This window comes from Stegodyphus dumicola, chromosome 10 (assembly GCF_044657685.1).
Source record: "Stegodyphus dumicola isolate Sdum_Otavi_A_Nest chromosome 10, ASM4465768v1".
NCBI classification, from domain to species: domain Eukaryota; kingdom Metazoa; phylum Arthropoda; class Arachnida; order Araneae; family Eresidae; genus Stegodyphus; species Stegodyphus dumicola.
In genome coordinates this window covers 88106347-88128890 of record NC_140777.1, presented here as the reverse complement: position 1 = coordinate 88128890, position 22544 = coordinate 88106347, and the positions used below count along the sequence as shown (strand labels likewise).

Genomic DNA, 22544 nt, shown 5'->3' with positions numbered 1-22544 from the left:
CCACTGTAATGATTTTGGCATTTATCTTGCGGAAATACACTGGATGCTTTGGTGGTTTCCGCAAAAGATTTGGTAAGGGAGGGAACAGCGACCCGCAGATCCCCCCCCCTTCTGTTTTACCTGACTCAGCAAAATGTTAGGTAGTGCGCTTTATTCGATAATTTCATAAACTCGTGATTATATTTATGAAATTTCAATCTACGTTCTAATTTATTCGTGACTTGTTATTATTATCATCATTAAAAATGCTTACTTCTCCGAGCTCTAGGCAAAAAAAAAAAAAAAAAAAAGTTTTTTTTCTTCCGTAAATAAAGCCAGATTTAGGTTTTTGTTTTGAAGGAAAAGATAAAAAGAAATTTTTCGGAAGTTTAATGGTAATGAAAAATGCGGGAAGATATATATATATATTTTTTCGTAGCATCATCAGAGCTTAGGGAGTACAAACTACGTTGCTTTTTTATAATTTTTTCGCTCTGAAGTTTTAATCAGGAATAAATTTTCAACAAAATAATACATCGTACAATGAAAGAAGAGGCCAGGGCCAAATGGTACAATTTATTTATTTACTAATTTTTTATTTTTTTCGCTTTCTGACTTTTATCATCATTTACAAACTTTCATTTTTTTTTTTTTTTTTGGGTTTATGTTTTGAAAGGAAATTTTAATTTACAGCAGAGCTTTTAATAGCAGAAAAATATTTCTAATTCCTGGTACTTTGTTTTTGATGCAATTCTGTTTCGAATCTCTTATTTCTATCGTTTTTAATTACCGGAAAATATTTTTTAGGGAGAGTTTCTTTTACCGAGTTTTAATTAAACCAAAATGTTTCTTTTTGTTTGTTTGATTTCGCGGTGTTTTTGATTTAACATATTACTTTTTTTCTCTTTCTCTTTTCTGTTTATCAAAAGCAGAAATGCTATTTATTTCGTTGATAATTTGTTTCTAAGACCATAAAAAATTTTTCTCTGAAAATTTTCTTTTCAAAGAAATTTTTTTTTGAGATAATAACGATATTTTTTAATCTTTGTCAAGTTACTATGTTTTAAGGTTATTTAATAAATAAGATAAAAAGATCTATAAATTTTTAAGAATTTTCATCCTAGCAATTTGAAACAATTTTTGCTTTTTCCTTCTTTCTTACAAATCTTTTTATACACATTAATGAATTTAGTGTTGTATTTGTATTTTTTAATTTACAGGTAAAAAGTCAAAATATATAACAGATAGCAAAACGAGAAAAAGATTAAAAAGAAGATTTAATCATGGTGTTATTGGAAAACAGAAAGTTCCTGGAGATAATTTAATATTTAATATTTTAAAATATTGTAAGTAAAATCTTAATTTCTACAGTTTTGTTCGTTTTGCAACAATGTATAGTAAAATATTTATTGTAATTTGAAGTTCAATAATTATTAGCTAATGTAAGCTAATAATTTATTATATTTTAAATACTTTTACGATGATTTAAAAAGAAAAATATACGAATTATTTTAGAAATAAATAGCCGTTTAGACAGAGTAAACATAAGAAAATTTCTTTCATCTCTTCTATTAAATATTAACTAATTTTCTTTAAAGTACAAAAATAATTTACTTCGAAATTAAGTAGTTTTTCTGCATTATGCATATTCAATGATTATTATTAATTTTACAATAAGAAAGGTAATTACTTGAGAATTTTGTTAAGGAACACTGGTAATTTTGAATTATTTGAATAAAAATGTTAAAACTATCTGAGGTGAGATTTAATATATTAAAAAAATCAAAATTTATTATCTTAGTTAAATTTCGTTAAAGCACAAAACGGATAATTGTACAACATTGCAATTCAAAAACGTCGAATAAACCTCAAATTACAGTCTTAGCACTTAAAGAATAAATTTATTATAAAAACATTTTTTAATTAAAAGAAATTAAAAAGTAGGACATCATAAGAAAATGAAAAAAAAAATTTATATATGTAATAATAAAATTCTATAGTCAAGAATGCACTTAAAATTCTAACTGTATGTTCTTTTCATTTTTAATGGCGATGGTCTCTTATTTTAAAGTACGTGAATTTAAATCCAAAGCCCCGTAGTCAAGTTGTTTTTCCCGCCTTTACACGTACAGTTATAGAATGTTCTGGAAATATTTAAAGCGAACTGGATTGGCTGACGTCATTTCTTGGAAGCTCCGCCTTTCCAGAGGCTATAAAAGGACTCGCAAAGGAATATCGGGGGCTTTTCTTTAATGTAACGATGCAGTAAACTTCACACAAAAAGTTATTAGTAATTCTTTTTTATTTACTCCGGATATCTGATTTTGTAACTGCTATTTCTCCTGACCAATAATAAATGGATCCTGTTTTTTAAACTTATAGTCTGATAATTTAAGTTGCGACTACATCTATGATTCTTCACCAATCTATTTATTCCGGACAAAAGCTGGTACATCACATATATATATGTGCGTATGCCAAACATTTGTTATCTTTTCTGGGACTGTTTCCTGCGACGAATTGAACTGTTTTCGCATATGCCTGCAAGGCCGGTTCTGTGAAGTTCAGGCATAGAATGTCCATGTTTTCGCTATTGTTATTGTATACGTATATAATTTATAAAGACAAAATAATATGCCAAAAACAAAAATTTTAACCTATCTTGCGCTATAGCTACAAGACTGAAGCAAATTAAATACAAAGCGTCCAAAATTCAAATTAATTGGAATCAAAACAAGGCAATTCATTATTAATATTAATAATTGAAACCGTAGATAAAAGATCTAACATTATAACTAAACGTAATCAAACTTAATATAAGAATTCATCAGTAGAATAAAGCCTAAAATAAGAAAAAGCAATTGGAATTAGAAATAAAAACTACAAATTAATCTCCTTTGTCTGAAACTCCAATTCAGAACGCATTGGGAGAAAATGAATTAAAGTTTCATAAAAGTTGGTTAATGCGTCTCGGATAATGTTTCGTTCTTTTGATTTATTTGAGACCAAAAACTGATAAAAGATTCAATCAAATTTTCAAAAGACATTAAAATTTAACTAAAACCAAAAGACCTAATTTCAAATGTATTCAGAATTTTCCCTACATGCATTCGATCACTTAGAAAAAGAGAAAATGATTAAAAAATAATAGTTATGGCAAGCTGACTATTTTAAAAAACAAACTTGCGAAAGGTACGTTAAAATGCAAATCAGACTTTCAGAAGAAATTAGAAATTAGCCTTCCAGCACGCGCGTACATACGTTTATGCAGATTTTTCATTATTTAATTTCTTCAAATACAATGCAGGACTCTAACATTTCGTGGCAACAGTTTGAAAAGTGAACCGACATTTATAGGAGTCCAACGCAAAATGCCAAAACGAAAGTAATGGTCCTTCGGGGACTGAAATCCTTTTGGACTAAAAAATAAAAAAAATTTAAAAAAAAAAATCTGAAATGTTTCAGATTTTAAATTACGTCCAAAGGGGCTTTTTTTAACATTTTGTGTGTTACCTTTCTTTATTAAATATCATGTTCCTAGCACTTAAACCATAAGATCCAGTGCAACAGCAATATCGCAAAATAGTTTTAAAACGAGCATATCTTTAGAATTTCCGATACAGAGACTCACGCGCTGGAGATAAAATGTTTTTCTGCACAACGTTGCCATTGCTCGCTTTGAAATCCTTGAGTTTGTTAATCAAAAATTCTTCAAAGTTTTAAAAAATAGGAAATCGATCATAAAACAAATTTCAAATTTGGTCATCCACATGCTCATATTCGTTGGAGGATTACGTTATTCAAAATTCGATGACTCTAGGTACCGTTGTTTTATCACAATACGAGAAATATACATACATTTATGCAGATTTTTCATTATTTAATTTCTTCAAATATAATGCAGGACTCTAACATTTTATGGCAACAGTTTGAAAAGTGAACCGACATTTATCCGTCCGACACAAAATGCCAAAACGAAATAAATAGTCCTTCGGGATTCAAATCCCTTTGAACTAAAAATAAACTATTTATTATATACAAATTCATATGTCACTTGAAATAATACAAGTTTGATATACTAGAGGTCTATTATGACATAAACATAATTTCAGTATAATAATATATAAATAAAGTACAGTATAATACTGATTAAATTTCTTTTCGAAAATTTTGTTTATAAATCTGCCATTGCTGAAAGCCCCACGATTTTATTTCCAATCACAAATAAATAAAAACATTATGATAGTTGACAAAATTTTAATTTTGGCCCTTAATTAAACCCGCGTAATTCAAGTTTATTTCACTATGAAACACCTCCACAAACTAGTGAAGAAATCTTATATTGTACACTCGGCCGTAACGATATTTAAGAAACGAAAATTAAACAGCGAAATTCTTTGATAAAAAGTATAATCACAATTTTCTTTTTTACCAGCTTTAACTTCATAAAGCAAACATGCTTATTTCATTTTTAATTAATTTATTTAAGTCTATTACTCAGTTATTATTTTATTACTATCAGTTCTTACAGATTATTCTGAGTCTATTGAGTATTGCATGTTTGTGCTACTTTGTATAAATTTTATATAGGAAATAGTAAACTTTGCCAATAGCAGAAATTTAAACGTAATAGTTTTAGAAAAAAAAAATAAATAAAATAAAATAAAAAATAAATAAATAAATAAAATATGAAAGATTCCATATTTTAACGTTCACCCAAAAGGGATTGTTAAGGTTTTTTAAACTCTCGCTGAGCTCGCATTCTACCGATCTGCTGTTATACTCATATTAATCCTTTTTTTTTTTTTTTCTTTTTAGCTTTTCAGCTAAAACATTTAAAAAAAGCATATCTTTACAATTTCCGACGAACAATCCCGCACGTGCAGATAAAAATGTTTTCTTTCATACGGTGTTGCCACTGCTCATTTAGAAATCATTGAGCTTGTTAAATAAAAAAAAAAATCAAAGTTTTATACAATATGAAATAGATTATAAAACAAATTCGAAATACAAAATTCGGGCTCTCTAGCTCCCATCGTTTTTTCACAATGCGATAAACATTCACACGTTCAAGCAGATTTTCCATTATTTAATTTCTTTAAGTACTCATATAATACAGGGTGGTAATATTTGGTGGCAACAATTTGAAAAGTAATACCACGCAAAATGCCGCTTCAAGACTAATACCCCATTCGGAACTAGCGTCTCTTTTGGGATAAACAAACTCAAACTTTAATCAAAACTACGTCATTTTAACTTTTTACCTGATTTTTAGCTTCACGCATTTCTTTTGTAATTAAACCTAATAGACGTAACAGAACTCAATATCATATACTTCTTTGAAAATAATCACACCGATAAAATTCTAAAACCACTTTTAGCTGAATCTATGGTGATATTTGAAAATATTATCAGGGTGTAGCTTTCTCTATGAATCACTCGAGATTCACAGGCCATTCGACATTAAATGGGCACTCATTTCTAAGAAGTTATGTTTTTGATGAACTCTGTACCAGAAGAAGAAGAGAACCCATTCAATGGAGCCTGGAGCATTTACCTCTGTGAACTCAAGCCTTTAAAAACGAGTCGACATCAATAATCGTCCCTGTATAAAAATGAAGACTCCGAATAATTTTTCATGCTCATTGTGCAAGCTCACAGAGTTCTGGACTCGTCAATAGAAGACAAATGTACTTCCATGTGCCCGGGGACCTCAACTCATCCAGATTCTTATATCTCAGATGTTACGGTATATATTTTCTACTGAGTGATCTATACTGTATTTTTTTGTCGTTGCACGAGGAGAAGATTCTTGAAGAAGGATGGTCACCTACAGTCATCTGTCGCTGAGATTTCGTAAACTGAAACCTTAGATGGATCATCTTCCATTGTCGTATCCTGGAGCAGAATCATTCATTTCGCTATCCATCCATTGCTGTCATTTATATATGCCCCAGGAAGAAGCTTTGTGTCCGTTTTTTCTTCCGATTTTTCCCCGTCATCTTACGATTCCTCCCTCTCTCTGTCCTTTGGTGAATTAAACCAACACCATCTTTCTTCTTCTGCTGGTGCTTTCTCAAACATCAACTGATGCGAAAGCTTTATTTCCTTTTTTCTTCCTCCAATGTGCATCTCTCTCTTTATCATACTTCTCTTCCTTTTCGCAGTTCTTGACATAAGCGTGAAGTATACCTAAACTTCACTTCCGGGAATACATTCCACTATCGATTAAGAGTCTGCTTGAAGGCTTATTACGGAGTATATCTTTTTTACAGGAACACTGTAGTCAAATTAATACCTCGGAACACATCTTTATTGTGATGGAAAAAATCTGATGTGTACACCACATGACTTCCATGTACGAAATATTAAATTATACACATTTTTTCTTGCATTTCGTTTAAACTTGTTGGATTGAATTAAATCTACTTAGCCGACAGCGCATAAACCACAATAGAATAAATGCATTCTTTAAAATTCACTCTCTTTGTTTACCATAGCGACACTCTGGCGCTAGGTTCACTTAACAGTATTATATTTCGTTCATATTATAACTCATAATGCACAAAATTTATATCATTTAAAGAATTATCCAATCGTTGCCACATGTTCTATTCAAATACTGTAATAAAGCTAGAACGATGTATAAAAGAAATTAAGCAAACAAAACAAAAAAGAGGCAGTTTTTCACATACGATTGAGTGTTTATCATTCAATTAATTCAGTTCTCACTTCGCGACAAGGCAAATATACATAAAAACTCAAAATATCTGCATTAAAATTTACGAAGTAAATCTTAAACACTTATTTCCTCGAAAAAATTCCAGAAAGGATTAAGCATGATTTAATTGGCAATAATAAATGAAGGCTTAATCTTTGTTGTTGCGAAGCTAAGTTTCTCTAGATTGGAAACAAATCCACTATCCTGCTGTTTCAAATGTAAGCAAGCAATGGCCGCCATCAAAAACATTATTAGGCTTAGCGGCACTTAAACAACTTTAAAATTGTTGATAATTCTAAAAATATTCCATGCCGATTTACTAAAGGCATAAAAACCTTAACCGGAAGATAAGAACAACATAATTCAATCATTTTTAAAGCAGAAAATGTACAATTTACAAACATATAAGAGTAACGAAACTGAGGTCACCGAGACGGGTAACAGAGTGGATATATATATTTATATAGGTTTGGTGCGGTCAATTGCAACCAAAATACGAGGTGCACATCTACATGTTATAGCAGCCTTATATACAAAATTTCAACTACTCGTTTTTGAGTTATGCCAGATACGTACGTACATACGTTCGTACAGACGCCACGAAAATTTCTCTTCAGAATTCATTTTAAAGTAGTTTTATAATTTTTTTTGGAGGAAAAGAGTATTTTATTCTGTCCTTACGTACAGATATCACGCAAAAACATCGTTCAATTGCATTCGATAGCGGTCAAAATGGATATTTTCATTGAAATATGGTGCTGAAACTTTTCGCGATTACAATACTTCCTCTCTACTTCGTACAAGGAAGTAAAAACAGCGTTCCCTCCATGATCATGTAATTTTAATTCTAATAAAAATACTGTAAAGATGTTTTTCCTTAATCACGTGATCATAATTTAGTTTTCCTGTACGCAGGTCTTTGTTACGGAACAGTTAAGTATTTAGATTTATTTAGAAGGTATCTCTTAGTAAGTATTGAGAAGGTTGATTTAGTTTGACGTTTTCACTGCAGCAGGAAATAAAGGAAAGAATATTTGATAACAAGAGTGAAAGAGAAGTACACTTTGCACACACACACAAAAAAAAAAAAAAAAAAAAAAAAGAAGGGGGGGGGGATTTCTATACTTCTTGTTCTACTGGACCGATTGTCGAAATTTAAGTTGGTTTACCCTGTCTCGAAAGGCACACTCTGCACACGCATACAAAAAAAAAAAAAAAAAAAAAAAAAAAAAAAAAAAAAAAAAAAATTCTGTATCTCTCGTTCTAATGGAAAGATTCACCAAATTGAACTTGCGTTTTTCATTTCTTGAAAGTGCGACTTAGGATAAATATTAGACTTATATATAGCATTGTTCTAACGTAGGTATTTTGACACAAAATTGGTCTTCTTCTGAAATAACATACCAATTCTTTCCCTTATTTCGATTATACGACTCAAATATTAATTTTGTAATTTTTGGTGAGAAATTTATGGAGAAATTCAAAAATTTATCTTGGCACAACTTTTTCAGTTTGCGCCAAGAATAATTCACTTGGCGAACTTCTTAATGTATAGCAACCTATTTTCCTTTCCTTTTTTTCAATGTACACGAGCGGAAAAAATAGTCATCGTCCAAACTTTAAAATAATTTTAACAAAGTGCGTAAACCACATTTGGCGCTATTATCACTTATAACAAGTATGCCAAAGCGCCAATATGTAAATGCACGTATACCTTAGGAAATTTTGAATAAAAAACAAATTTTTTGCGGGTATGCTTAGAAATGCATCGACTTTAAGATGATGGTAAAAATTGCGTAGTTTGTAATTCAAAATGTTTTCGAATAATTTATAAAAATTATTTAAAAATACAAATTTTAAAAACAAGTCATAAAATATGAGCGAATTTTATTTGGAATGAATCTAAATTTCCGAACTGGAAAGGAAGAATTAAATAAGTTTGATTAAAAAATAGGTATTAATAAATATATACCACATTCAATTAACATGGAAGAGCTAAAATTTTGAGAGCTAATTTTTTAAAAAGTACTCGTGCGATTTTTACAAAACTTGGCACTTTGGCATAATTTGAATAGTAGAATCGAAACGTGGGAAAAAATCATTGGTATATTTCAGGAAAAGTCCATAAAAAGTCCAAAATACCCATGTTATTAAAATGCTATATATAAATCTAATAATTTTTAAGTCGCGCTTTTGAAACATGGAAAACGCTAGTTAAATTTCGGCAATCAGTCCAGTAGAACGGAAGATACGGGACTAACGCTTTTTTTTTCTTTCTCCAAGGTATACATTAATATTAAAATTACGAAAATTTAATCTTAAATTAATAATGTCAAACAAAAGCTCAACACATTTCTAGTGAATCTTATAATTCTTGGAAATTAAAATAAATATTAAAATTTCATCTTTTTGTTTTGATAAATATGAAAAGCTCATATAAATTTAATTCATCGTTTAAAGAAGATGTTGAATAATTTTTAAAAGAAGACGAATTCAGATAACACACAAGGAACAAACAAAGATTAACGGCGAGAAACATTTATTAACTTTTTCTTTCTGGGGAAGTTGGTATTTACGATGTTAAAAACTGTTGAAAAATATAAGCCTGTTTAAGGTGCATAAAGAAAAAATTCTGAGTTTGATTAACGCAACAGTAAAAAATTTCAAAACTGATGAAAAGTATAGGTAATTTTGCAATTAATAAGAAGGGACAATGAAACTGCAATTAAATTCTGTCAATCGCTTCATAAAATCTTTAAAAAAACGGAAGATGTCTATATTAATGAAAATAGCCCAACAGTAGTACCTCGAGATGTGTGTAAAGATACTCTTTTTTAGCCCAAAGGGTAGTTAGACCTAAAGGGCTATTCGTCTCGAAATGGCATTTTGCGTCGTTTCACTTTTCAAACTGTTGCCATCAAAAATTATCGCCTTGTATTTTATTTAAAGAAACTAAATAATGAAGAATCGGCATGAATGCATGACTGTTTCTCGCATTGTGAAAAAACAAAAGTACCTACAGCCATCAAAATTTGAATAACGTAGTCCTCCAACCGAACCTTGGAAGACCTAATTTTTTAATTTATTTTATTGTCTATTTTACATTTTGTAAAACTTTAACGAACTTTTGATTAACAAAACGATTTCAAAGCGAGGAATGGCAATATTGTATGAAAAAAAAATTATCTCCAGCGTGCGAGACTGTGTATCCGAATTTCTAAAGGTATGCTGCTTTTAAATATTATTTTGTGATATCGCTGTGCAATTTTATGTGGATGAAGTGAGAAGAACATGATATTTAACAAATACAGGTAACGCATAAAACGTTAAAAAACGGTCTTTTGTGCATAATGTAAAATCTGAAAGCTTCCAAATTTTTTTCCCCTTTTTTTTAAGGAATAGTGATAAAACATATCACGGGCAAAAGACAAAATACTTTTAGTAACTGAAAGAAAAGTCAACTCCTTCGAAATGTACTGAATATTTCTTTAAAATTAAAGCAGTCTAAGTAGAAATATCATTTATTTCAAAAAAACTTTTGCAAATAAATGATAATCATTTGCGCATAACAATTTGTAATCTGAATCCGTAGGTCACTAATAAAAACCAATAAATGCAGTTTTAGAAATAATGACAGTACATTGCAGTATAATTCTGGATCTTCAGAACCTGTTAATCCGCAGAGATTAAGCGATTATTTTTTATCAGTTTTTCAGTGATAATTTTAAAATTAACAAATTGTTAGCTGCGATAGCATATGAAACTGTGATAAATTCGGTCTCCTTACTAAGGAAATATCTATATGTAGTGCTTACATATACACAATTTACATAAACAGATACATAATCTATATACACTGACTACCAATAAGTATTTGGACACCTTTGATAGAAAAGAAAAACTAACTTTATTCAAAATCAATAGTTGGTAGAGCCTCCACGAGAGGTAATTACAGCATGGACCCTCCGGGGCATACTTTCCACAAGTCTTTGTATGACAGCTAGTGGTATTTTCTTCCACTCGGCTTGGAGAAGACATAGAAGTTCCTTCACCGATTTTGCACGGGTAGTGCACCCCTGAATTCGGCGATGCAACTCGTCCCAGAGGTTCTCGATAGGGTTCATGTCTGGATTCTGGGCAGGCCAGTCCATTCGATGAACTCCATTGGCACCATACCAAGCCTTGGTTAACGTCGAAACATGACAACTGGCATTGTCGTCCTGAAAGTAACAGGGGTCCAACACGTAAACCTGCCACAAGGTAGGAAGCACATTGTCATCCAAAATAGTGCAGTAGGCATCGGAGTTGAGCTTACCATGAATGGGAACCAAGGGTCCCAGCCCATACCAGGAGAAACACCCCCAGACCATTATTCCACCTCCGCCGAACTTGACTGTTGGCACAATGCATTCTGGTAGGAGACGTTCTCCAGGTAGACGCCAGACCCAGATCCTGCCACCCGAACGGTAAAGGGTGAGTCACTCCAAAGAACTCGTTTCCACTGATCTACGGTCCAATTTTGATGTGCTTTGCACCACATTAACCGAGCAGCGCGGTTGGACTTTGTGATCAAAGGCTTATGGGCAGAAGCACGACCATGAAAACCAAGCACATGTGCTTCCTTACGGATGGTATTCTTTGAAACAATACTCCCGAATGCCTGTTGAAACTCCTCGCGGACGAGGGCCATCGGTTGGGTGCGGTTCTTCCGAATTTCTCTGGACAGCACTCGTCGGTCTCTATCTCCCAGTTTCGTTGGTCTGCCGACTCGGGGCACATTCCGACAATCACCGTTCACCTTCCACTTCTTAATCACATAGGCCATTGTCGATTTTGGGTACTTCAGATCGTTAGTTATGTCCCTTAAGGATCGGCCACATTTGTGATACCCGATAATTATACCTTTCTCGAAATCAGAGAGCTCCGAACTGCGAGGCATCTTGCATGCGACTAACGCCGATGCTGTTTCCTACACGATATATACCGGCGGAGTCCTTGACGTACCTTAGGACCGCAGATATCGTCATTTGCATAGGTGTCCAAATACTTATTTGTAGTCAGTGTATACAAAAACGCCAGAAGTACTGGTATACCAAACTAATGCTTGATAGATCTTCTACGGGAGCGTATAATGAATTTCATGAGTAAGAGGTATTCATGAGTAATTTCATGATACCATAAGCAATGAATACCATATTTCTTGCTCATCAGTCTGTAATTTTGCTGTATTTGGAGGAGTTACTATTTCTTCGTTCATGGCATCTCTGCATTTGATAACTTTGAGATTTAGTGACTCGGGCAATCATGCAAAGATTCCAAACTCAGATGAGGATTCGTCTAACCCCCAAACTGGCATTTCTAGATTTTGTGAGATTTCTAGGTAAGTATTTTCCAATTACAGGAATGCAAATCCACAAGAAAGAACGCATGGCATGGTAGCAATAACTTATCAAAACGGCTAAACGCGTAGTGATCATCCGTCAAACGTTTATTGTAAACGAGCTGGAAGTCCTAAAGAATGCCAGTTTAATAAATCGGATCGATTAACAGAGTCACCGTATTCCAGAGAAGTCTTCTTGTAAGTGTTTGGAATTCCATGGATCCACGGGTCTTTCTTCATGAGCAGTGCTTTCTATCTTCTCAAGACAGCCGAAAATATGACTGTTTTGACTGGACTACTAGTTTCCAGTCACCATGTATCCGATTTCATAACTGACATGCCTAATGAGCTGCGTAGTACAGTCATCAATGGTACTTGGATTAGGTATCGACTCCTAAAGGAGAAGACCATTGCATAATCCTCATGTTTATGTTTATTATGTCTCCAAAAATGTTATTCTGATATTACTTGAGACACAAATGCTACAATCAATTTCTTGAAAGGATCCTTGCTATCTGATGTTCGTCATTGTTCGTCTAAAGTCTTTTTACAGCTAGCTTACTGCCGCAGGTTTAAAGTTTTTTCGGAATGGTTGCTATCGTGGCACGCTCTTGAAATGATGGTGCCTATGTGAACTTCGCTTCCACCTCTGAAATGCTGTGATACATCTTAAAAGCTTCAACAATTAAACAATGTTCAAAATAGCTCAAATCGTAAATACTGTATACTCTTGCATTTTATTCTTTTATATTCTAAATTTATATTCTTCTAGCAATGTTAGAAGCTCCCTCAGGTGTCTGAAAAATGCACAGGCAGCGTCGCTGCGAATTCTGGATAAGCTCATATGAATCAGCTTAGTAATACTTTAATGTATGCACAATGAATCTCATTTTGTGAAATTGTTCCATTGTCTTTCATTTAAGAAAAAAAAATCTGATGTGTGCACCACATGACTTCCTTGTACGGAATGTTAAATTATACGCATTTTTTCTTGCATTTCATTTAAACTTATTGGATTGAATTAAATCTACTTCGCTTATAGCGCATAAACTACAATAGAATAAATGCATTCTTTAAAATTCACTCTATTTGTTTACCATAGCGACACTTTGGCGCTAGATTCACTTAACAGTATTATATTTCGTTCATATTATAACTTGAATGCACAAAATTTATATCATTTAAAAAATAGAATTATCTAATCGTTGCCACATGTTCTATTCAAATACTATAATAAAGCTAGAATGATGTATAAAAGAAATTAAGCAAACAAAACAAAAAAGAAACAGTTTTCTACAGACGATTGAGTATTTCTCAATCAAGTAATTCAGTTCTCACTTCGCGACAAGGAAAAATACATAAAAACTCAAAATATCTGTATTAAAAATTACAAAGTAAATCTTAAACACTTATTTCCTCGAAAAAATTCCAGAAAGGATTAAGCATGATTTAATTCGCAATAATAAATGAATGCGTTATCTTTGTTGTTGCGAAGCTAAGTTTCTCTCGATTGGCAACAAATCCACTAGTCTGCTGTTTCAAATGTAAACATCAATGGCCACCATAAAAAAAAAGGCTTAGCAGCACATAAACAACTTTAAAATTGTTGATAATTCTAAAAATATTGCCTACAGATTTACTAAAGGCATAAAAACCTTAACCGGCAGATAAAAACAACATAATACGATCAATTTTAAAGCAAAAAATGTACAATTTACAAACGTATAAGAGTAAAGAAACTGAGATCACTGAGCCGGGTAACAGAGTGGATATATATATAAATATATTTATGTACGTTTGGTGCGGCCGATTGCAACCAAAATACGAGGTGCACATCTACATGTTATAGCAGTCCTATATACAAAATTTCAACGTTCTGAGGCTACTCGTTTTTGCGTTATGCGTGATACGTACATACGTACAGACGGCAAGAAAAATTCTCTTCAGAATTCATTTTAAAGCAGTTTTATAATTTTTTGGGAGGAAACGAGTATTTTATTCTCTCCTTACGTACAGATATCACGCAAGAACAGCGTTAAATTGCATTCGATAGCAGTCAGAATGGATATTTTCGTTGAAATATGCTGCCTGAAACTTTTCGCGATTACAATACTTCCTTTTTACTTCGTACAAAGAAGTAAAAAGAAAGGAAGTTTTCAAATTTATTATCAAATTTTAAAAACCTTACTTTTAAATTTTTATTAACCGAATATCTTTCTTGTCTTTGTAGCTAATACAGGAAGTTATATTGATTTCAAGAGTCAAGAGGAATGTCAAAGACACGTGACTGAGAAAGGTGACTAATCTGATTTTTGCTGATGATTTAAATGTATATAATTTTCACATGTGAACTCTTGTATCCCTTAGCTAATAAATCAAGATACTGTGATTACTTTTGTGTTATTACAAACAAGATTTGTCTCTCAGTTTCGTTTCAATTATACAATCTGCTGTTAAGGAGAAACATTCCGACAACTTAGGATAAAAAAATAAATTTCATAATTTTTATCTACTTGTCTCGTTTTTAATTGCTAATTCCTCCTAACTTTCGTGAATCTCAAAATTAATTACAATTAACTTTCATGTGATTACTTTCATGATAACATTCCAACAGGTATTTTATTTGAGAAGATGTTCCCGATTCATTCTAAAGGAAAAAGGGCCTACTAACAACTGAGTGGATAAAGCCCTATTGTTCGTGGTTCTTTGCGAATAGGCTGATTGAATGCAACTTCCTGTATCTCCCATACAAAACTTGATTACGAGAAAATTTTCGATAGAAATTCCCCCTCGAATACATCCCTGCTTTAACACTTAACCGGTGCGTGCTTTGCCACAACAATTCGATAAACAGTCAAACCAACATACAAAAGCAAAAATTAATTTACATCATCTCCTTTCAGTCTGCTTGCTTGTAAGAAAGAATACAGCAAATATATATGTAAAATAAAAATTATATCTAAGAACGAATCATCAGTCGAAGAAACAGATCAAGAAAACTTAGATTTTGTTCCTCCCCCCCCTTGTTTTTGCAAGGTGAAGATTTTATACTCACATTATTATTTGCCTACGTTGTTTCTTGACCATACGTCAACTGCGATAGCAACGATTCAAACGGTTTCATAGATTTAATTCCAACAAAATTTAACGATCTTTTAAATGAAATTATTGAATTTCGAATTCAAATTACTCTAATATCTTTTATAATATTCCGTACGCGCAACATTTTAATATCTTAAACAACCGTGCGTAAAGTTGGCCTCGTTGATCCCGAACATCCATTCTAGAAATACAGGAAAGGTGAAAATTCATTCCCCGTTGCTGCTGTTTCAGAAAGTAGAACGACATCATTCTATCATTTTATTCCATGCTCCCCGCGAGATGGACTCGGGATCCGATTCCATCTGGACCGAGTGTGCTGGGGCGTTAACGGCATTGGCGGACTTCCTCCGTGGAAGGCGCTTCCGCGGGATGACCCCGGATCTGCACGGATGCGTCACCCTCCATTGTCCTCACGACAGTCCCGCACGCCACTGACCACTACAGCCCCACATTCCCTCCCTTCCAGTCTCCGTCCGCTGCCGTTGGCCATTTCGCTACGACGGTTTGTTGTCAGACGATTAAGCATTACTTGTTGCTAGTTAAGCCATATGGTAAGTCAATATAGTGGATTGCTGGGACTACCATCTAATATTCTTTGTGAAATCACTTTCTTTACCTTACTAACCAAAGGAAACTTCAATACTGCAAAGAACGTAATCACATAAACACCGAAATTCACAGCATTTCATTGAATTTTGCATAGAACGCTATTCTTTTTTTAACATATCCTAATAAAATTGTTTAACTGAATCGACGTACAATGAGTGTCGGTTAACAGTTCGCATATTATTAATATAATCATTTGTGCAAAGTGTGCCAGAAAATCAGGATCACGAATTACATCAAAGTCATTAGTTAAATTAAAACTTCAGCTTTAATTTCAGTACATGTGTTACGGTGAAACACCGAAATCTGGAGAATGTCGACTTTCACCGGTGAATGTCAAACCTTCACATAGTCCCTTGGTGTATGTCCGAAATATTTTCCAAATACTCTTATTTCTGACTTACACCGGTGAATGTCGACATTCACCATGTACTGATGGTGAATGTTGAACATATAAGAATATTATGTTTCCTTCTCCGTAATTCATTCGCGAAAAAACGCACTTGAGACTCAGAATAAGAACTTAAGAATATAAGAACTTAAAACACACAGTACATTCACAATGAGAAAGGAAAATAATAGAAGTTATAAACTTACCAAATTATGTGATCTAAATCTTATTTATTGCAACAACTTAAACTATTATGACACAATTGAATTGCACAAGAGGCCCTCGCTTTTACAACTGCATTTATTTGTGGAACACTTCCTTTTGGAATGGCAGCGTGTACATATACTCCTCTCTTTTCGACCTACACCAGAGCATATCTGTGATTGTTGACATACACCGGTGAGGGTCCGAGTGCAAGAATGTAAAGAAATATTCGATCTTTCACCGACGTATTTGGTGAATGTTGACATTCTCCGGTGAAAGTCGACATTCTCAAATTTCGGTCTTTCACGGTAACATATATATTAAAAGGAATCTTTAAATTAATTTGAAAGAAACAAAATCTGAAAGCCTTCAGATTTGATATCACGCTCAAAGGGGCGTTTTCTTCATACACATACACGTTTTGGGAGCATTTGAGCTAATGTTCCTTTGGGCTAAAAATATATAAAATCTGTCTATCTTTAGAATTTCCGATAGAAATTCTTGCGCATTGGAGATAATATTCCCGCCCCCCCGTACAATGTCGCTTTGAAATCGTTGAATTTGTTGATCAAAAATTCGTTAAAGTTTTACAAAATATAAAATACACAATGAGGCAAATTCTAAATTCAAAATTCGGGCTTCCAGGTGTCCATGTCGGGTGGAGGACTAAGTTATTAAAAAATTTGATGACTCTACGTACCGTTGCTTTTTCACAATGCGAAACACATGCATACATTCATGCAAGTTCTGCATTATTTAATTTCTTTAAATATAAGACCGAGCGATAATATTTGGTGGCAACAATTTGAAAAATCCTTCAGACTTTTATTCAACACAAATTCTCGTTTTGAGAAAAATAGCTCTTCTGGGCTAATGCTCCTTTGGGCTTTAAAAGCCAACTTAATTTTTAGCAACACTCTGTGATAAAAAGGAAGAAATATTTTCATAATGCGGAATAAATGCATAAATATTATAAGGTATTTTCTTCCTCCTTTCTGCCTGCCTTGGTGGTGTGACGGTATTACACTCGGCGCATATTCGAGAGTTCCAGATTCGAGTCCTGGAGCTCATTTTTCACGTGTCCGGCTTCAAACAAACTTAATGACTCTACGAGATAATCGTTTTTCATCCATATTTGAGATTATATTCCTTCTAATAATAATTGATATGATCAGAATATAATATTACCATATCTTAATAATATCCATATATAATTATTGTTAATACGATCAAAATACAAGTATTATAAATTTTTTTCTGACATTAAAACAAGTTAAAAAAAATTCGAGAATATCTACAGGGGTTGGACAAAAATATGGAAACACCTTTAAAAAAACATGTTTCTTTGCTTAATAGGGTGTAGGAAAACCGTTGGCATCCAAAACAGCTTGCAGTCTTCTCGGAATGGATAAATACAGTTCCTGTATGTTTGCCAAGGGAATATTATACCATTCTTCCTGCAAAACGGTGGCAAGTTCAGATAACGATTTTGGCGGTGGATAACGAGAACGCACTTTCCGTTCCAATGTAGACCACAAAGGTTCGATAATATTCAGGTCTGGTGACTGTGGTGGCCAGGAGAGATGGGACAACTCATCCTCGTGCTCAGAAAACCAGTCCTGGACAATGTGAGCTGTGTGAACAGGGGCTTTGTCGTCTTGGAAGACACCATCCCCATCGGGGAACAAAGTTTGTACCATGGGATGAACTTGATCGGCCAAAATGTTCACATAAGTCTTGGCAGTCATGTGCCCTGACACAGTTATCATGGGGCTAGCAGAGAACCACGATATGGCTGCCCGAACCATAACAGAACCCCCGCCATGTTTCACTCTTGGCAACAAGCAGTCTGTATTATAGGCTTGAGATGGTGTTCTCTAGACTTAAATTCGGCCAGAAGTGGGAAACAATGTGAAAGAAGACTCGTCAGACCATATTACTCGCTTCCACTGCTCTATAGTCCAGGCTTTATGACTTCAACACAACCTTTTCCTGTTACGGGCATTAGCATCACTGATGAGTGGCTTCTCAATTGCAGCACGGCCAGCAATTCCTGTTTATGAAGCTCCCTTCTAATTGTTTTGGTACTCACAGTGTTCGGTAACACAACATTCATTTCAGCAGTAACTTTTGCTGCTGTGGTCTTCTTATTTTTTGTCACAATTGCCCTTAATGATCATATGTCACGATCACTCAGGACACACTTTTGTCCGCGCTGTGATTTAGCAGATGATGTTTTTCCGCTTTTCAAATATGCGGAATAAATCTTCGATACAGTACCTCTTGAAACACTAAACACCTCGGCTACCTTGCTTACGGAAGCACTTACCATACGTGCTCCAACAATTTGCCCACGTTCGAAGTCTGTTAACTCTGACATAATGCAATGACAACCTCACATAACAGTACTCCGACAACAACTGAACTGTTTAGCACATTTACGAAGCTGTATAGGTGGCGTCAGTAGTCAAAAATGCCAGCGCCACCTACATATTTCATTAAAATCAATCTTTCTTTTCAAACATGCATTTCACAAGGTGTTTCCATATTTTTGTCCATCCACTGTATTTAGTCTCTGACATACACAGATGTTTAAAAAACAGAATTATCAGTTTTTATGTACAAAGATGTTATCTTTTTGAATTTTGCATCATGTTTTAATTTGAACTTACCATAATTTACTAGTGATTTGCAAAACCAAATGTTCACAGATGATCTACATCTCTGATACATTATAACATAACGTCCATTAGAGAATAATCATCGTATTATTATCTGTATAAACATATACGTTGAAGAGCATATTAAGTGTCACGCTGTTAATTATATCTTAACACAGATTATATATAGGTTATGTACAGGTAGGTTCATTAGATGTTTATTAGATTATGTACTTCATTGTTACTTCATTTATGTAAGGGTCCTATGACCCTTACAACAATGAAGAAAGAAATTCAGTTCGATTTAGGTGTGTTATGAGGTAGGCCATATAACGGACAATGATTTTATTCCTGCGCAATGAAACATGCAAAGTATATTGACATCTTGACTGCCTAAAAATATAAGGATGTCATCCGAAAAGTTAAAAAACAACCTCATATCGTTGAAGCTAAGTGCAATGGAAATCCAAATATGTTTTTACCAACCCTTCACAAGGTGATTCTTTTAGAATTGACCTATTTCATTGGGCTGTAGTTTTGTTAAAAAGTATCCAATTTTAATGCAGTTTGCGACAAAAGATTCAAGGAGGATAAACATTTAGTGGTCAGTCTTATTTTTTTATGTGTAACGTAATAAATAAATAAACAAATAAATAACGAGAACCGAAAAATTCTCTACACGCATATTTTTAACGAATTTGTAGATAAGTGACGGAGGACGTGGGCACTGTCCCTTTACCTTAAACCCTTCGAGCCGGGTAGCGAAAACGAGCGCTTATCGCGGAGGCCGGCAGTGTCTTCCGCGAGCGTCTCAAGTATCAACGCATTGTTTAATAATGCTCTATAGAGTATTTAAACGGCTTATGCTTTATAGATATTTTTATATATATACTTTAATTACCTTAATTCTTGTCTAAATGCATATTTTACACATTTTATTTTAATTACTCACCATTTTATGACTTTTAACATTATACATCTGAAAACTAAATATATTATTTAAAATTCTCTTTTCGTATGAAAAATTTTAAAACAGGGATCTACACACAGTCCTACGTTACATGCCTTGCACTCGTAATAACTCATTTGCCGTTTTGGAGGATTTTTCCGGGAATGTGAACAAACGAAGCATCGTCGTGTCATTTTCTTATCAGTCTCTTCTGAACAAAGTTTTGGAAAATGTCTTTCAGTTAATCTTTCAGAATCAATATCAGAATACCAGAATTTTAGAATCAATATCTGAAATATTTTGCATCATTTCTGCTATTTCATGCTCTGTTAAAAGTTTTCGACGCTTCGACATTGAAACGGTAAAAACAAAGAATTCAAGTCTAACAAGATCTAATTATTTTCTAAAAACTGAACTGCAAACCGAAATACCCAACGCTTTAGAGCAAATAAAACTTCTCTACTTACAGTAAACAACTACCACGTGCGAATAAAGTGCGATTTAAAGAGACGTCATAAATCACGCCATTCGGAAACATTTAGTTCCCCGTTTGTTTATATAATCAAAAACACGTGTATGTGAGTCATGCTTCTCTCATTTCGAGTAGAAGCTCTAATGTACATGTATCTGAAACCATATGGGCAAACAGTGCCATCTTGTGGCAGAAATTATAGTTTGAAAAACGTTCCAAAGTACTGGCACAAATACGTGACATTCGGTAGAAAACGCAACATTGCTCTGGCACGCCTGCGTGTCGGCCGGTAGATAAGTGCGTTCGTTGCTGGCACGTATACGTGACAGTCGGCGCGAAGGGGTTAATGGTTACTCAGTACAGCACCAGATCCGCCATTATCAAGAGCCACCGATGGGGTTCGCTGCCGTCCAACTGCCCGGGTCCCAGTGATTGTTGATATCTGAGAAAAATATAAGTACATGGCCACACAGGGGCTTTTGTAACATGCTACTTTTACAATACGTTACGTTACTAATGATTCAATTATAATACATTCAAAAACTAATTTTGCAGCAGTGCACTATATATTACGATACTGATTTATATAATTCCTCCATTACCAATTATACAATTTCAATATATTACAATACTAATTATGCAGTACACACATAGACTTTACAGTGTAAGTTACGAAATTGAATAATAGAAACATTACCAATTATACCATTATTATACATTACAATACTAATTATGCAATGCACCCATTATGCAACACTGCCCCACTGTATCTCTGATAGTGCACCTAGACTCCTGAAAGTGCAAACGCAGTGCAGCTCACTACAATTTTACGACCAATAATAATGCTAATAAAAAGGCTCTAATTACACTTTAAGATGCAAACAATAGTAATGCTAATAAGAGGTAAGACCCAGTTTCCACTTATTTTTCCATTAATACGTACATAGAACTAACCGAGAAATATTACCAGCATGATAACGTCTCCTTCCAAAAAGTACCTAATATCTCTACAGTGGCGCCCGAACTAAAAGGTGGTGGATGATGTGGATGAACTAAAAGGGTGGTGGATGATGATTTCTCCATTCTAAAACTGTGGTGGATGATGTTTCCTAAAAAACACAGTCGCTCTTTAAAAGGGGGGAGTATATAAGGTATTTCTCCCGCCTTTTTAGCCTGCCTTCGTGGTGTGGTGGTGTGCACGCTGGGCGCATATTCCAGAGGTTCGTGGTTCGATTCCCGGAAAAGGCGTTCCTCATTTTTCACGTCTCTTATTTCCAAAAAAATACCTAATGCCTCTATAACCTAAAGACAAAAACATAAATAATTACCGTTGCTCTCAATTTATAAATCTGAAACAGCAGTTTACACTAATGCATGACTTTTATTATTAGAACTATTACTTTATAGGCTACGATTTTAATATAAATATACAGTGGTGGCCAAAATTGTGGAGACTTTTGGAAATTTTTGTTTTTTAACTTTGTATGCTTATAGAAAATGTTACGTTTCGCAAAATGCAAACTTGTGTATATCATTTTAAAGAGAATTTATTACTAAATTCAATACAAAAAACAAAATTCAATTATCTACAAAACAAAAAAAAAAGTTATATGTACTTTAATATAAATAAAAAAAAAAAAAACAGTTATGAAGTGGTTTGTAATGCCTAGCTTTCCTGGCCAATCACTGTTCTTGTTCTGAGAACCAATCAAATGTTAGTAACTGCCAGTAGAAGCTGACATCATGTTTACACTTGAAATAATTCATTATTTTGCTTTGTTCTGTAGAAGGAGGACCTGTTTCCTATACACTGCAATTACAAGTAGGAATTTTTGTAAAAATTTTTAATATTTAGTCAAGAAGCAATGACATCAAATAAAAGAGTAGATTGGACACCTAGAAAGAGATGTAATATTATTGTATTACGAGAAAGTGGTATTTCCTATGTTGAAATTGCAAGACAGGTGGGTGGTTCAGTGACTACATCTGGAGTCCGAAAGTTTTGTTTACGATATCAGGAGACAAATTCAATAAAAAAACAAAGAAGAAAAAGGCCGAAAAAGGTGCACCACATCTATTG

General features: G+C 33.5%; 1 long non-coding RNA gene across 6 annotated transcripts in view; it reads left to right on the top strand.

The window, feature by feature from the left end:
* Positions 1 to 14469, top strand: part of LOC118194396 (uncharacterized) — a 1067480-nt gene extending 1053011 nt beyond the window's left edge. For 5 of the 6 annotated variants that reach the window (XR_015043453.1, XR_015043455.1, XR_015043454.1 and 2 more), the window contains 2 exons: positions 1200 to 1325; positions 14311 to 14469. This is a non-coding gene — a long non-coding RNA (uncharacterized LOC118194396). The remainder of the gene's footprint in view (positions 1 to 1199; positions 1326 to 14310) is intronic. The other variant, XR_015043456.1, reaches the window with a different exon arrangement.
* The last annotated feature ends 8075 nt before the right edge of the window (positions 14470 to 22544 follow it).